This window comes from Ochlerotatus camptorhynchus, unplaced genomic scaffold, assembly GCF_037179485.1.
Source record: "Ochlerotatus camptorhynchus isolate MF236.1 unplaced genomic scaffold, CSIRO-AGI_Acam_v1.1 ptg000082l, whole genome shotgun sequence".
In the NCBI taxonomy this organism is placed as follows: Eukaryota; Metazoa; Arthropoda; class Insecta; order Diptera; family Culicidae; genus Ochlerotatus; species Ochlerotatus camptorhynchus.
In genome coordinates this window covers 3,877,051-3,894,059 of record NW_027040572.1, presented here as the reverse complement: position 1 = coordinate 3,894,059, position 17,009 = coordinate 3,877,051, and positions in this window count along the sequence as shown.

The window sequence follows — 17,009 nt, the reverse complement described above, 5'->3', positions numbered from 1 at the left end:
CTTGAGAGACGACCGACAAGTTACTGTTCAGGCTTAGTGAGAGGACTTAGAATAAGCATTGGCATAGCATAACAAGCAATCAACCAACCGACCGAAGAAGGAGAGAGAAATTTGCAAGCATAATAAAACTGGAAACTCACTGCAGGACTTCGCTCCAGCAAGCATGCAGTTCAGGCTTCTTACAGTGCAAGCCTATAGCATCGATGACGACGAGGTGGTGTGAATTTAAATCGCTCCACATCAGGTTTTGCTCTTGTATTTAGAAGCCGTTGACGACGACGATGTAGAGCTAGAAGAAATAATTAAGAAAGCCCATTCGTTAGGATTTTATGAATTTGTTTATGTATGTGCACATAAATACGGGAAGTTGCTTATTGAAATTTATGCGCGAATTTTCCGATCCCATCTGCGAGTAGTGAGCCTATACAGGTACCTCCATCCGTGACATTTTTGTTCGGGTTAATTGAAATCAGGTTTTCCACATATCACAGTCGTTGATCTGCGAAAGGCATCTGGCATCTACGGCTGTGCACTATGAGAAGGTGGATTTCATTGCATTCCGATTAGAGTCGTCAGGTTTCTGCACAACTTCAATTACACCAAATTATGGTATGCAGCAAGCAATAAAAAAATCCAGATTCGTCAAATCAGCACGTAGACACGGTACATACGCCACTAATTTGTAAGGAACCCTATCGTGGCAGCGCAATCTGGGTAAGTGATTAAACGCACGAAATAAGTGCAAACAATCTCGTCGCGCGCGCCCTTTCGAGAAGAGAGGCCGGGATGAAGAACGAAAAATGAAAATATACCCATGCGGCAAATGAGGGTAGTTGCCATTGCAATAATTATCAATCGAGAACCGTGCCACCCTTCCGATTTGCATAATGTTCTCCCCTGCGATTTTTTCGGAGCAATGGTGATGAATATGCACACAACCTGCGATTTTTTCGGAGCAATGGTGATGAATATGCACACAACAACAGCACTAAAGAGGTGCTAGGTAGAAAAACAAAAACGCACCAGCCGGGAAGAAGTTTCCTTTGTTTTGTCGATTTTCATCAGAATCCATACAAAAATTAAGGTGTTGGACCGTGCTAGGGATGCACGACGTTAGGTGGTTTCAAGTTTTCAGAAATTGCCTGAAAATTATGTTTGCTTGAATGTTAAACGTTTGTTTAACTTTCATTACATGTTGTATTTGGTATTTGTATGATTTAAACTGGATTGATTTTAGTCCGTTTTTAATCTTATAAGGACTTCCCCGTTTTTGTCAGCCCCATCTGTAATCTTAGGCTGACACAAACGGGAAGCTGACTAAATCGGGAAATTTTCTTTTTCAATATTTAAACCATCAAAATGATTTTGAAATCCATTTTAACCATTATTTATCCACTATTAATGGAATTACTGAGAAATGTTTCCTATTCTTACAACAAAGGGTACACCAACTGTCTCGAAAAGTTTGCGTACGGTTTGTTGAACCGGTACGTACTGTTTGGTTTCCTTAAATTCCGCTTGGTTTTCAGCGATGCTACCAAGACTGAACCTCCACATCTCAGTATCAACGTAAATACACTAGCCAGGAGCTGTCTCTTGCTACTGCTTGGTCCCAAGATGTTCGGTATGATTCTGGCTACCGCGTTGATGGCCTTCGCTGCTTTCTCGTAGGCGTATTCTACGTGGCTATTCAAGCCAAACGGTCGTCGACCATCACTTCCAGGCATTTCAACACGCACTTCTAGTTTATTACGTGCTCCCCGACGATAATTTCTGACCGCTGCAGCGCTTTAAAATTACTGATCAATACCACCTCGCTTTTGTTGTGGGCTATGTACAGCTTCATACCATGCATTAGGTTTCGCCTCGGTCGCCAACATTTCCATCTATTCCAGCGTCTTGCTTGTTACCGTAAGACGACGTCATCCGCAAAACCAACGATCGCAACTCGTTTGGGTAGCTTCAGCGTTAGAACGCCGTTTTAAATCAAGGTGGAGCCTTGTGCTATTCCCACCGGGATCCTAATCGATCTCTGTCCCATATTTGGCTCGTAGATCAGAACCCGGTTCTGAAAGTAGCCTCGGCCTCCCAGCTGGAATAGATCTCCTCTCCACTTCTGTTTCGACGCCTTCTCGGCACTCTCGACAACTGTCTGAATTGCATCCACTTTTGCTCTTCCTTGTTCAGTCTCCGTGCATTTCGTCAGCCTGTTTAGGATGATCCTCCTAAAGAGTTTTCCGAGTTTATCCAGCAGGCACTGCTACGAGTTGCTTCGTCGTTATCTCCCCCTCCGTCTCCGTACGATGTAGGCGGCCAGGTCGTTGGATCGTGCTTCCACGATGACTTTCAGGTTCCCTAAGCACATTTCAGCGGGCATGACTAGACATCTGATCTTCCTCATCACTACACGGTGTGCGTCGTGGCAGCAGCGCACACTGGGCAAAAAGTGACAAAACCGCGACTAAATTGAATATCTCGGCTGCCAAACGGTTTCAGTCAACATGTTATACATATTCTCTTTCGTCAACGCCCGCCGATGCCGCATGCATCGAAGCGGGTATTATGCCCTTCCGCCATCGTATAACCGCAGCAATTGCAACGAAAGCCGCTGCCTTTACCGCAATGACCTCCAGAAATGACAGGATCTTTCTCCTCGATGAGGGGAACAGACTCCTCCGCATGACTGCCAATTTGGAGCTCCCCCCAGTGGCCAAGGTCCACTGGTACGGAAACAAAGGTTGGCGCAAAAATCGAGAGTTGCATAAAAAACAGGTTCAAGGCTGGAGATAACTTTGCAGCGCTGAAGAGAACAATAGCCGAACTGCTAGGCTCGGACTACCCAACCCATGCCCACATATACACAGACGGATCGCTTTCCCGAGCCGGGGTCGGAATTGGAGTAGCCGGAATTTCAGCACCGATGAGTAGCAGTCTACCGCCACAATGCTCGGTTTTCTCCGCCGAAGCTGCGGCCATCTTTGTTGCCGTTACAACACCCTCGGACCGGCCCATACTGGTGCTATCCAATTCGTACAGCGTGATACAAGCCCTTTCATCGGAGACCATGACTCACCCCTGGATAGCGGGTATTATGGAGGCCACACCTCCGAACACGGTGTTTTTCTGGATCTTTGGGCACTGCGGTATCCCAGGAAACAGCGAAGCCGACAGCCTGGCAGGGTCTGGACCAGCTGGCCTCCGTTACACCGACGAAGTACCACTACAGGACATAAAGCGATGGATAGTTAGCAAAATGTGGGAAGCCTGGGAAGCAGATTGGTGCCAATCCCAATCCCTCTTCATCCGAAGAATCAAAGGAACGACGAGCAAGTGGACGGATATGTCGAAACTTCGGGACCAGAAGGTGGTTTCTCGTTACGTAACGGCTAAATCGTCAAACCTGCATAGATAAGCGCTCTGTTTTCGAATCGGTTTTAATAGTATCGTTTAATACCATTTGGACTGCAACTTCAGTGAATCGGTAAACAATTAGCTCCTGTATCATCCAACATAAAGTACGCATCGAGTTTTTCCCAAATCTGCTTCTATTCTGCCGCCATTGACAGTGATATTTCGTTGCCAGGAGTGTTTGTGTTTTCTTTAGGGAACGATCGGTGGTGTTACTCATTATCTGCTTTGTGCTCATACTGTATCTGTGTTAGTTGCTCTTTGGGTAGTACTAGAATTTGCTGTTTCTGTTTTGCTCCAGTTATTCACACGTTCCACTGTTTACGATTAGATACGATAGCGAAGGTGTTTATATACGACAGTCTCAAAAGTCGTGTTGTTCTACCTGAGCCAGTCCTGGTCATAAGTCAAACAGTGCGTGCGGTGCTGATGCGTGAATAGAGTCGCTGTTGTTGTGTATTTCGGCGGTCTCAAAAGTTGGTATACATCAGCTCGGCTCGATTCTGGTTCTGGTCGGATGCTTTGGTGGATTCTGAGCGAGACGGTTATTTCGCATTGTATAGGAAACCTAGCTTGCAATTGTACAGTGCAGTTCTAGTTTCAGGGTAGATTTCTGAGTTCTGCTATTTCCTGTTTCCAACTGAATACTTCTCCTGGTAGGGACTTCTCTCTGAAAGTGTGCTGCAGAAACGTAGGGTGAATTTGATGATCATGGATCCATGTAGAATTTGTGGCAATCCAACTGAGCCCACGGATAAGACCGTCCTGTGCAGTGGATCATGCGCAAAATTTTTTTACCCCTGCTGTGTTGGATTAAACGCGACGAATCACAAAGCCTGGACGGTGAATGTGGGACTACTGTGGTTTTGTGACATCTGCCGAGTAAATTTCAATCCTGTTGTCATGGACCGAGAGACAGTGCTGCTGAAAACTTTAAGGGATCTTCTGGTACGTGTGGATTCCATGGACCTGCGCATCGGACAATATGGAGAAAATTTGAAAGTTCTCAATACTATGTTATCGGCTGTACCATCTAACAGAAGGGAATCCAGTGCATCCAATCGTCTCCAGCAATTACTTTCCGGCTGTTCTGGTGGCAGTCTTGCGGATTTTCATTCGAGTATTGATCGGATAAACCTGGACAGTTCCTTACAATCGCAGTTGGAGAACTCATCAGCTGGTGAGGATGGTCTGGCAGCTCTATCACCTATCGTGGAAAACAATTCTGTGAACCAGCTCACAGCCACCCAAAATACTGCAAGTTCCGTTTCGACTGCATCTACCAATACTATTGCAACTGTTACTGCTACTACCGCTGCTGCTGCTGCTGCTACTGCTGCTACTGCCACTACTCCTGCTCCAACTACCATTGCCGCCACTACTACTGCTGCCACCTCTGCCACGTCTACTGCTACTGCTACGGCCACTGCTGCTGCCAGTACTCCTGCTGCCACTTCAACTGCTGCTACTGCTTCCACTTCAACTGCTGCTACTGCTTCCACCTCCACCGCTCTCTCTTCCTCATCATCTGCTGCAACGGTCACCACTAACCCAGGAGATGATGAACAACGAAACCCACAAACGGAATGTCGTCTGAGAGTTGCTAATAGGAACCAACATCAACGTGGTCAGACTGAAGAAGTGCTGAGGTCTTTCTATGTAACACCATTCGCCATTGATCAAACAGAAGTCGACATCCTGGAATACATCAAAGAGATTTCGAACGCTGAGAATTCTACACTTCGCTGTGCCAAGTTAGTTCCGAGAAACAAAAACATCGATGAGCTAACATTCATCTCCTTCAAGGTGACGGTATCTGATGACCTGGTTGGTATTGTCAGTGATTCCTTCTACTGGCCCGAAGGCGTTCAGGTCCGTGAATTCGAATCAAAAAACGCGAATCGACCAGTGAGCCTTCAGCAGTCCTAACAAATGAGATGATGATCAGTTCCGAGGTAAGGCCCGATGATGTCTATGAATCGGTTAATTCACGTTGCATTTCTGATACGATCATGAAACACTTTATTGAGAAACCCGCTAGGAACTACATTAAAATTGCCTTCCATAATGTTCGCAGCATTGTTAAAAATATTGATTATTACAGAACCTTCTTTCAGAACTCAAAGCTAGCTGTGTTGGGGATTGTTGAGTCTTGGTTGAAGTCTTCAATAACAAAAAAATTTGTTGAGTTAGATGGCTACAAAATTGTTCGTTCTGATCGACTTTTAGACAATAAGAAGCGAGGCGGAGGAGTTGCTTTCTATCTAAACAGTAAAGCAAAGTATAAGGTTCTTGCTAAGCCTGATGCTGGCGATGAAATTGATTACCTTTTTGTTAAATTAGTTCATTCAAAGCTTGTGTGTGGCATTGTCTACAGACCTCCAGATGTAAGGGTTTCTAAACTTAACAGTATTTTCGAACTTGCGCTGGAAATCAGTGCTACTGAATCTCATTTCGTATTGATGGGCGATTTCAATATAAATTTGTGTGACACTTCTTCACCTGTTACAAACAAGTTAATCGATATGGTAAAATCGCTTTCTGTTAAAATTTTACCTCTTTCCCCCACTTGTCATAAATCAGGCTGCAGTTCATCTTTTATTGATTATGCACTTGGAAATTGTACGTTTAACGTTAGCAACATCTTTCAATCTTCTATAGGAGGTGTTAGCGATCATGATTTGATCTGCTTCGATTACAGAGTTAAGGTACCTCATCAACCTCCAGCTGTGTATTGGACAAGAGAATATCACAAGATAAACACCGATAATTTAATAGCTGACTTGCAAAGGTACAATTATGATGCTATTTATTACTGCAACTCAGTTGATGGAAAATTACAAATTTTAAACGATATGCTTTATTCTGTCATTGATGATCATGCCCCGTTGAAAATGAAAACTACTGTTGATCCTAGTGCTCCATGGATTAATCCATACATCAAAAATCTCTTCCAAAAACGATCTGAAGCTTATGATAAATGGAAAACAGATAAACCCAGCGCAGCTAAATGGAATGCTTTTGCAAGGTTGCGAAATAGGTCAAACCGTGTAGTGAAACAATCTAAGTACACTTACTTCTCTCGGCTCCTTAACCCTTCTCTTTCTTCCAATAAACTTTGGGAGAATATAAAACGTTTGGGACTTTCAAAAACTCAAAGTAGAGCAGGTGGTGGTGATGTGTGTAACATTACTGCCGAATCATTGAATCAGTTCTTCATGTCATGTTCGGAGACGAGCCAGCCAACGGCTGAAAGTCTCCTTAATAAAGATATAAAAAAAAAAAAAATCTTCATGTCAAATCAAGCTCCTATTACTTTTGATGAACAATCTGTGGCTGGTAGGTCCTCGTCATCTTCTTTTTCATTTAGGAATGTAACGAATGAAGAAGTCCTGACCGAATTCAATTCCGCGTCCAGTGATTCTATCGGCTTTGACCAGTTACCACTCAGCGTTTTGAAAAAAAACTCTTGTTGTCATTCTTCCTACCATAACGAACTTTTTCAATCACATTATAACAAATTCAACATTTCCACAGCTTTGGAAGATAACACGTGTTGTACCTATTGGCAAAATTGATAATCCAATGAACAACAAGGACTACAGACCGATTAGCATCCTACCTGCTATTTCCAAAATTTTTGAAAGTCTTCTGACTAAACAATTAAACGATTATCTGATTCATAATACGTTACTATGTCCTTTACAATCTGGTTATCGTAAACATTTCAGTACTACAACAGCTTTGATTAAAATAGAAAACGATATAAAAACTGCGCTTGACAAACGTAATCTAACAGTTCTAGTTCTTTTGGATTTTAGTAAAGCTTTCGATTCTATCAATCATAAATTGTTATTTCGGAAGCTACGTAGTTTTTTCTATCTCGATACAACTTCTGTAAACTTACTTTCCTCATATCTTACGGGACGAACGCAATATGTTGAATTTAATAATACAAAATCTGAACTTTTGAATGTAACAAGTGGTGTGCCACAAGGATCTGTTCTAGATCCACTGTTATTTTCCATGTTCATCAATGACCTTCCAAGTATTTTAAATTATTGTGCTTACCATCTCTATGCTGATGATGTTCAGTTATACCTCTCTGGTAAAGTCGAAAATTTACAAAATATCGTACGTTGTGTTAATTCGGATATTTCAAAAATTTGTGAATGGAGTGTAACAAACGGCTTACAATTAAATGCAAACAAAACTCAAGCAATCATATTTAAAAATAGATCAGTAAACTTTTCAGATGCTTCTTGCATTATGATAGGTGATACCGCAATAGCACATTCAGATGTTGTTAAGAATTTGGGAATAATAATGGACTCGCATCTGAACTGGACTGCACAAGTAAACAGTGTTTCAAAAAAAGTATTTTTTGGTCTGCATTCATTAGTGCTGTTGAGAGACTGTACTCCTAAACATATTCGTTTGAAATTAGCTCAAAGTCTTCTAGTTCCGCTATTTAACTATGCTGATGTTCTATATACATCTACTTCCTCCAATAATACTCGAAAATTACAACTTGCATTTAATGCTGTTACAAGATATGTTTATAAAATTCCTCGCTTTGAACATATTGGCATCAATCACAAGGGGATTTTAGGTTGCACTTATGAAAATTACGTGAAGCTGAGAGTATGTACCCAAACTTACAAAATTCTGAATGAAGGTCCTGTTTATTTGCATAATTTCTTTTCATTTTTGAGGTCATCTCGCTCAAGAAATTTAACACTCGCTAGATGTCGTACAGATATCTACAGATGCTCTTTTCATCAACGTGCTGCGAAATTATGGAATGAACTGCCTATGAATTGCAAACAAGCTGCCTCATACGTATACTTTAAAAATCAATGTAAACAATTATTTTCGAGACGGAACTGATCATCTCTCAGTGTAGTACGAGCTTTGAGAACACATGTGGTTATTTGTACTACGCTTAATACTTGTATTAAATAAATAAAATAAAATAAAATAATTTTAGACTTTACTTAACGTATATTACTGGAAATTGATAGTACTAAGTATATATGGTGTAAAGACACCATATACGCCCTCAGGAAAACTCTATTGGCCTAAAGGAGGATCCGGAACGACCGATAAAGTGGCCACATTATAAAAAATGTCCTAGAACCTTGTGATTTTTTCTATGTTGTTCAGAATCAAGAGATCAAAGCGTATTTAACTTGGAATACATATTTTGGAATATGGTGGCCATATCCTGATTCACCGGATAATCTGGATTGACCGATAAAGTGCCAACATTAAAAAAAATGTCCTAGAACCTTGTGATTTTTTCTATGTTGTTCAGAATCAAGAGATCAAAGCGAATTTAATAAAGAATTGAAATTTTGGGGTAAAGCGGTCATATTCTGGTTCTCCGGATAATCTGTATTGACCGATAAAGTGACCACGTTGTAAAACATATCCTACATGCTTGCGGTTTATTCTATATTGTTCAGAATCAAGATATCAAAGCGTATTTAACATGGAATATATATTTTGGAATATAGTCGCCATATCCTGGTTCTCCGGATAATCTGGATTGACCGATAAAGTAGTCACATTATATACATTGTTCTAGAACTGTTGTTTGTTCAGAATCACGAGATGAATGCGTATTTGATATGGAATTTATAGTTTGGGATCAAATGACCATTTCCTGGTTTTCCGAATAATCCGGGTAGACCGATCAAGTAGGTCGTATAATCTAAACTGTTCAACATTTGTCTACCGCAAAAATTGGGAAAAAAATTCAATTTGAGGTATTGTGATACGTGTAAAATTAAAAGACTTATCTAGGCCTATCCGGGCCTCTAAAAAAAAAAAACGATATTCATTCCTTGTCTTCTTCGTCACTGTAAATATCAGCGTCTCGGCCCAGCTCCAGTTGGCAGTTTGACTTGCTCTGATTTATCTCTCGTTTATCTGCTCGAAACACTCCTCTAAGTTCCTCCCTGCTTCTTTTCTTGCTCTCTGAGCACGTCTTCTGGTTCTGATACAACTAGCGCGTATGGTGTTAATTGCCTCGTTGCCGCAGTAAGCTGGAGGCCGCATGTTATTTAGCTCCAGTTTCTTCGGCATGGTCGTGTCACATGCTCTCCCTAACGATTCTGTCAACTCGTCTTCCACTTCAGGTCGCAAGTTTTCGTCCTCTGTACTGCCACAGGATTCCGTTGGCCGATGCCATATCGGACTGCCTGATGGTCACTATGAGTATATCCTTCACACACTCTTCAATTTATGTTTTCCACCAGCGACGGACTGCAGTCCACATAAAGTGACGTCGATAATGGATTCCCGGCCATCTCTGCGAGAAGTGCTGGTGGTGCCTCCTCCGATTACTACCGGTCTTCGTCCGATCAGCTCTTCGGTAAGTCCAACCAGCGCAGCGTCTCGTGGAACTGCTCCATCGTCCATCGTGTGCGTAGCAACTGCATATGAATATTCCGTTAATTTTGGCGATCACGATACCTTCTTCTTGAATGGGGTATCTGCCCATAAATTGTATTGCAGCCATCCCAGCTCTATCCGCCACCTAGTTACCTTTATCGGGAAGGACTCGATACAGCTGTGCAGTGTCGCAATAATTGAGGTTTATTTGAGTAACCATTGTTATTGTTGCGACAAAACAATTAAGTGTCATTTGGAGCGAAATGCTTGAGAATTCATGCTTAAAAACCAAGAAGTTCAGAAAATTATCAGGCTGACAAAATCGGGGGTACACAAAAATGGGGAGTAGACAAAATCGGAAGCTGACAAAATCGGGAAAGCGCTGTATACATTTCCAGGCCAAATAACTTAAAAAACTAATTTTAGACTTGACCTTCTCCGATTTGCATTAAACTTTGCATTATTCATTATTATGGTTAATTATTAAAATGTGAACCCAAAGTCGGGCATTTTGAATCTCGCAAAAAAAAAAAATCAAAATGGCGTTTACGATATTTTTTAACAAATATTAACTCGAAAACGTCACTTCTAATCGACACAGTTGTAGGGGAAAATAATTCGTTTTTAAGAAAAAAAAACAAACGGTAAACATTTTTAAATAATTTTGGGTATAAAATCCCTAAAAGTGCTTCAAACTAAAATAACAAAATATGACCCATTTAAATACTATTTTAGTATGTTTTATTTAAAAGCTTATAACAAATGCTATTTTTGCTGAATGTTTCAAGTTGGACATTTAACAAAAATCATAGAGCAATAACTTTTGTCCATTTGTTTTTTGTTTTTTGTAAATTTATAGACGTAAAACGGTTCTGAAAATCTAGAAAATTGTTTTCTTCCTAAAATTTTACAAAGCAATGTTTAAACAAACAAAACGATTTTTGTTAATTTTTATGTATCTAGCTACCCTTTCGAGTTGGCAAACCGATTGGGACACTGGAAATCTTGGATGGTGGTAGCATTCAATAATTCCTAATGTTTCTTCGAGAGCGTGGTTTAAAGGCTTGGGCTTAAGTCGTGACTTCATTCGCGTGATGAGTAGACTTATGTCCAACCACTACTCGCTAGATGCTCATCTCAATAGAATAAACCTCGTGGACAGCAACATCTGTCGGTGTGGAAACGGTTACGATGACATCGATCACGCAGTTTGGCAATGTACGGATAATGACGCCACCAGAGAGCGACTTTTGAATACCCTCGAGGCCCAAGGAAGACAACCCTATACCCCTATCAGAGACGTGTTGGGTACCCGCGATCTCTGCTATATGTAGTCGATTTATGTGTTTCTGCAAATGTCTAGTATAAGAATTTAATTCGTTTGTCTGTTGTATCTCTTTATTAGTTTTTGTTTGTCTTGTCCCCCGTCTCGATGAGTCGCATCGTCACCCACTGGTCACCATAGCCGGTCGAACTCCAGACGAATCTAGAACCACACTACCGTTCATACTGGCGACATCGCTCTGATGAGACAACGAAATCCTACCCCCAAGCTCCTCCCCTTTTCCTATCCTTCTACAATGTACCCCTCATCGATGAACGTACCCCATTCTAGTCGACATTCTACTACTACACTATGTTTGTTTTGATTCACTATGAAAGTTTGACAGATAAAATGAGGGGTTCGTGGATTTACCTATGTTTCGAGGGGCGCATCGATTAGCTTGGGACCGAAGAGAGTACCAGAGCTGAGCCTAAACATTGAGCACGTTTCTTCGGGCCCTTCTGGTCTTAGAGTTACCTCTATGATAGTATGAAGTCCGTCATGTTTCACGCACAGTCTGACGATTTCTTATGCATTTTACCACAGAAGTAAAGAGCTACAGAATCACCGTCAGCACCAATTTTGTGTTCAGTGAGTGAACTCCAGCTCCTATACACATGCCGTACGTTGTTATTGATTTATCTGCTTTCAGTTAGTTTGTCATGTGTTCGCTGATTTTTTTTTTTGATAAATGCGCACCCCTAATTAACACCTATAGACCAGATTCTTCTTGACGGATTGCTAACCATTGGGCTAACACTTCGATGCAGAGCAATTTCTAAATATGTAGGCACCACCCCTAGTGGTTGGCAGGACGCGCGACCGAGACGTCCTCCCTTACCAGTTGGTGACAAATAAGCCTGTCATTTTTCCAACCCGTTTATTCGCACACATTGCACACCCGTAGGAGGGGAAGCCTTTCAATGGGTACACAAACAATCCATCCAGCCAGACCCGGGTCTGGGATACCTATCAGTCAGCGTGTGGCAGCGGGTGTTTCGAAAACTTGTTCGACACTTTCGTACCGGAGAAACGAACAATACTTCTACACGCGTGCTTCATCCTTCCTTTTTTCTCGACTTTTTCAACATGGTGTGATAATCAAGAAATGAAGTCATTTAGATTACAAGACTTTGTACACGTAGGTACCGACTTTTTGCACCTTGACGTGCGCTCAGTGAGCTTCATTGTCTTACATAGAGGGCTGATTATTGCAACACTCACGCCCACTACCACAATCGTCCTCACCCTCGTCGTCATCATCATCATCATCATCATCAGTTTGCTACCGCCGGTTGTGGCCGGCGTTCTTGATTGCTAGTGATCCGCTTTTACGGTTTGCGAGGGAGCCAATGCATTTTCCCCGGTGCAGTACTGCTACTTGAGCACGTTTGACTCGTATCTCTTTCTTATTTGGTCGGAGGATTACAGGCTCTCATGTCTGGCAGGAAACCACGTTCAATTTCAAGAGGATCTTCAAAATCCGCACTCCGCCAGGATGGTAGATATGGGGCTCATCGGCAAAGTGGCGAGTATGAGATGTTTTACGCTGTAGTTTACGAGATGGATGTGCGGGATAATTTTAAAGTTTGTAAGGGAAAAAGCATACATTTGCTCATATCAGGTGGGACTGAAATCCGTACAGGATCAAGATCCGTACACCCCATAAAAATATAGGTTTTGTATGAGGTGAACAAATTTCGATTAATTTCTTAGGTGTAGGGATTTCGGTCCCACACGGTGCCTGAGACTAAGATTGGGAATCTTATGCTGAACAACTTTGTCATGGTCGTGGTCAACTTTTCACAACTCGATATTCTATAGCTCGATATTGTCTATAACTCGATGCGGTCCCTTAATTTTTCTAAGTATCGTACTCTCCATAAGTCGATACATCCTTTGGTCGATGTTCTATGTAGTGTTATTTGTATTCTGTTGCTCGTTATGTCAAAGGCAGTGTTTCTGAATTTTGTGGTTTTGATGATAAAATCAAAGTAACTTTGGAAACATGACAACTGGTGGTCATATTGAGTACTCAAAACCCATCAGCCACATCAGAACATGTTTCTGGTGTCCTCTTGGAAATGACTTGTATCTTTAATTCATTCCAAAATATATTATGGGATAACTCAAACCGGTTTTATTGGACATTCAAGGAGATGCCTGACCAACGTTGCCAGACCTACCGATAAATCAGGTTTAATATCCAATGTTTGAGCTCAATATCGATAAATTATTGAGGACAAACTATTCCCTTTTTTCCCTTGATTTGTTTTCCGTCGATCTTGTTATCCGTGCTGAGCACCAATGCTACCGACGCCAGGGAGGCAGCTTCCACACCTGGACCCTACCTGGACAACTCATGAACCGGGGACCAACGGCTTTACTTCCCTTGCGAAGGAAGGCGTGATCAGAGATGTTATGCCTCAGAACATCCCGGTGGCACCGGCTGGGATTGAACCCAGGCCTGCTGGGGTGAGATGTTATCACGCTTACCACTACACCACCGGCGCCACTAACTATTAACTGTTGTCATTCGGGTCTTGTGACTTGATCATTGCAATATAATACATAGTTTCACTTTTGATCATCTTCGTTTTCTTTATTGTTAATCTACATTACATAGATTCACTTTTGGTATTCTAGATCTTATTTATATTCTGCACCACCGGTTGCATCTATTATGATTGATTCCTATGCACATTAGATGTTCTAAGTTCTCCAAATCGACTAGGAATTCCGACTAAATGAATGAACCATTCTGCCCAAATGTCCAAATTCCCTAAAGGCCAAACAAAGCATTCCGACTACAAATTTATACATAGATATTAATATGTATTCCAATTACACTCTTTTTTCCAACAGTTTATTTGTTGGGCTCAAATGTCCAAAAGGACTCCACGGAGCCGAGAATCATTAAATAATTCAATAAAGTATTAAGAGGGACATAGTTTATGAGAACAAGTAGCAGCTGTCATCCACAACTGTAATTTTATATACCTGCTAATCTATCTGATTTCATCGTACTTCACGTTTTGGCTGTATCCCATAGGAACGTATTTTTCACTTTTAGAACCACAATTAAATTATGGACAGAAGCAAATAAATGAGGTAGTTATGATTTCATAGAATTAGAATCCAGCCCAGAACATGTGAAAAATAACATAAATTTATTATTGTGCCATCAGCGTGAAGGAATTCAAGAAAAAATAAAAAATATATTAAATAGCATTGATTTTTCACCAGAAAAGCTCAAAACTACCTCTCACTCATCTGGCTATATATCAAAAACTATTCATCCAAATCATTACCTCTTGGAAACACATAAAGTAGAAGAAGTAGAAGTTTTCCAAAGTGTGGTGAAAATGTGAACCCAAAATATTAAGAAACAAAAAATCCCGCCCATGGTGAAAATAAGACATTTTTTGACAATTTGGATACCTGCCGGTAATCAGTCTGTTTACTGTAGTTACTATAACAAAAACAAAATGTTTGTACACATATAAGAATCTACCTTAAAAAATATTAAAGTTGACGTTCTAAGATCACAAATAGCTTATTTGGTTGTGGAAAAATCTCTTCTGAAAATTGAAATTTTAAAAAATCTCGAAAATCCAGAGTTCTAGCCCAGAAGGATCTAGGCACTTACGAGCAAAATCAAAAAAGTCGTTTGTTCAGAATTCCAAAATAAGCGTTTTGGCCAGGTTTGGCTCAAATCAGTGACATCGACCACCACTTTTTTAAATTCTGTACCCACTTGAGCTGGAATGACCCATATGTCAGTCTCAGAGCACCTTAATTCACATGAACTTTACTCAGTGTGTATGTTCAGATATTTCAAGCATAACTATTCAAATCGACATATCTGATTTTGCAATCAATCACTTCAATCTACACACTTAGAAATAACTAATTTTACACGTGACGGAATCCATCTTTGACGTAAAAGATGAGACGTAAACAAACATGTCATGTAATATTAAGTGCTACGATACTGAAAAGTTCGTTGCTCGACTAAAAGTACGTTTGATTGAGCTATACTTCGCGTCTTTTTTTTTTTTTTTTGTTAATTACTTTATTTGTACAGGCTCATTCGAATAAACTTTACAGAGCCAAGTTATCATTTTCTTTATACATTATAAATGTCTTAAATCTAAAATTAAAGGATTGGAACCGATTACTCGCGGTCTTCTCGAGGTTAGTGGATGACAATTGTTTGGATCGGGAGAGGGAAAAGGAGATTTGGAATATGATTTATGATTCAAAAATTTCACTATTTCTAAAACAAATACTTAATCCTATCGACGTTATATCAACTCTGTAATTATACAATTATTACAGAAACAAATCTACAAAAAACAAAATACACACACACATACAAAACACAAACTAAACACAAGGTTAATCAAACTTACAATCTATGGTTAATATTCTTCAAGAAAACATATATGAGTTGCATAAACTCCAGATCGCGTCTAGCCAAAATATCCCGAACTGGAACATTAGGTTGTCTACCTCGAGCCCGAAGGGAATCGTACAACTCGGATCTGACTCCACGGTGCTCAGCACATGACCAAATAATGTGATCTGCGTCCTGGTAACCTTGTCCACATTCACAGAGATTACTGTCCCCCAGCTCAACACGGAACAAGTGAGCGTTTAACGAGTAGTGATTGGACATGAGGCGAGACATCATACGAATGAAGTCTCGTCCCACATCCAACCCCTTGAACCAAGGACACTTCGACACCTTAGGGATGATCGAATATAGCCATCGTCCCAAACTCCCTTCACTCCACTTATTCTGCCAGCTGACGAGTGACTGTTGACGATAAATGAAGAAAAATTCGTCGTAGGCGATTTGTCGATCGTAAATATCGCCTTCCATAGCGCCCACCTTTGCAAGCGAGTCCGCCTTCTCATTGCCCGGAATCGAACAATGAGATGGGACCCATGCAAAGGTGATGACAAAAGATCTTAAAGATAAAGCACTTAGAAGCTCTCGTATTTTCATGAGAAAATACGAGGAGTGCTTTACCGGCCTCATGGAGCGAATAGCCTCGACAGAACTGAGACTATCCGTAAAAATAAAATAATGATCTGGTGCAAGTGAGGCGATCGTTTCTAGCGTACAATGTATTGCCGCCAGCTCAGCAACATATACGGAACAAGGAGCTTGAAGCATTCGAGAGGCGCTATGAAATTCGTTATAAATACCAAAACCAGCGGACGCCTCTATTAGTGATCCATCTGTGAAGAACGATCTTGCGGAATCAACTTGGCCAAACTTTGCAGCGTAAATTGACGGAGCAATCATGGAACGATGATGCTCTGGGATTCCGCGAATCTCTTGCGTCATTGATAAATCAAAATGAACAGAACTGTCGAAGTCGGAGAAGCAAACACGATAGGGATTATGCTGCGAAGGGCTGACATCCTGTGTTATGTACACGTAGTACAATGACATAAAACGAGTTTGAGGGCTTAGCTCAAGAAGCTTCTCAAAGTTTGCAATCACCAGTGGGTTCATAATTTCACAACGGGTGAGGAGCCTGAGGGATAATTCCGAAAACCGATCAGAGAGTGGCAACATGCCCGCTAACACTTCGAGACTCATCGTATGAGTCGAGTGCATGCATCCTAACGCGATACGAAGACAGCGATACTGGATCCGTTCCAGTTTGATGATGTGCGTTTTAGCCGCCGACTGGAAGCAAAAACTACCGTACTCTAAAACCGATAAAATCGTTGTCCGGTACAACGTTAGAAGATCTTGCGGATGGGCTCCCCACCACGTTCCGGTAATTGTTCGGAGAAAATTGATCCTTTGTTGGCATTTCCGCTTCAGATACTCAATGTGGGATCTCCAGGTGCATTT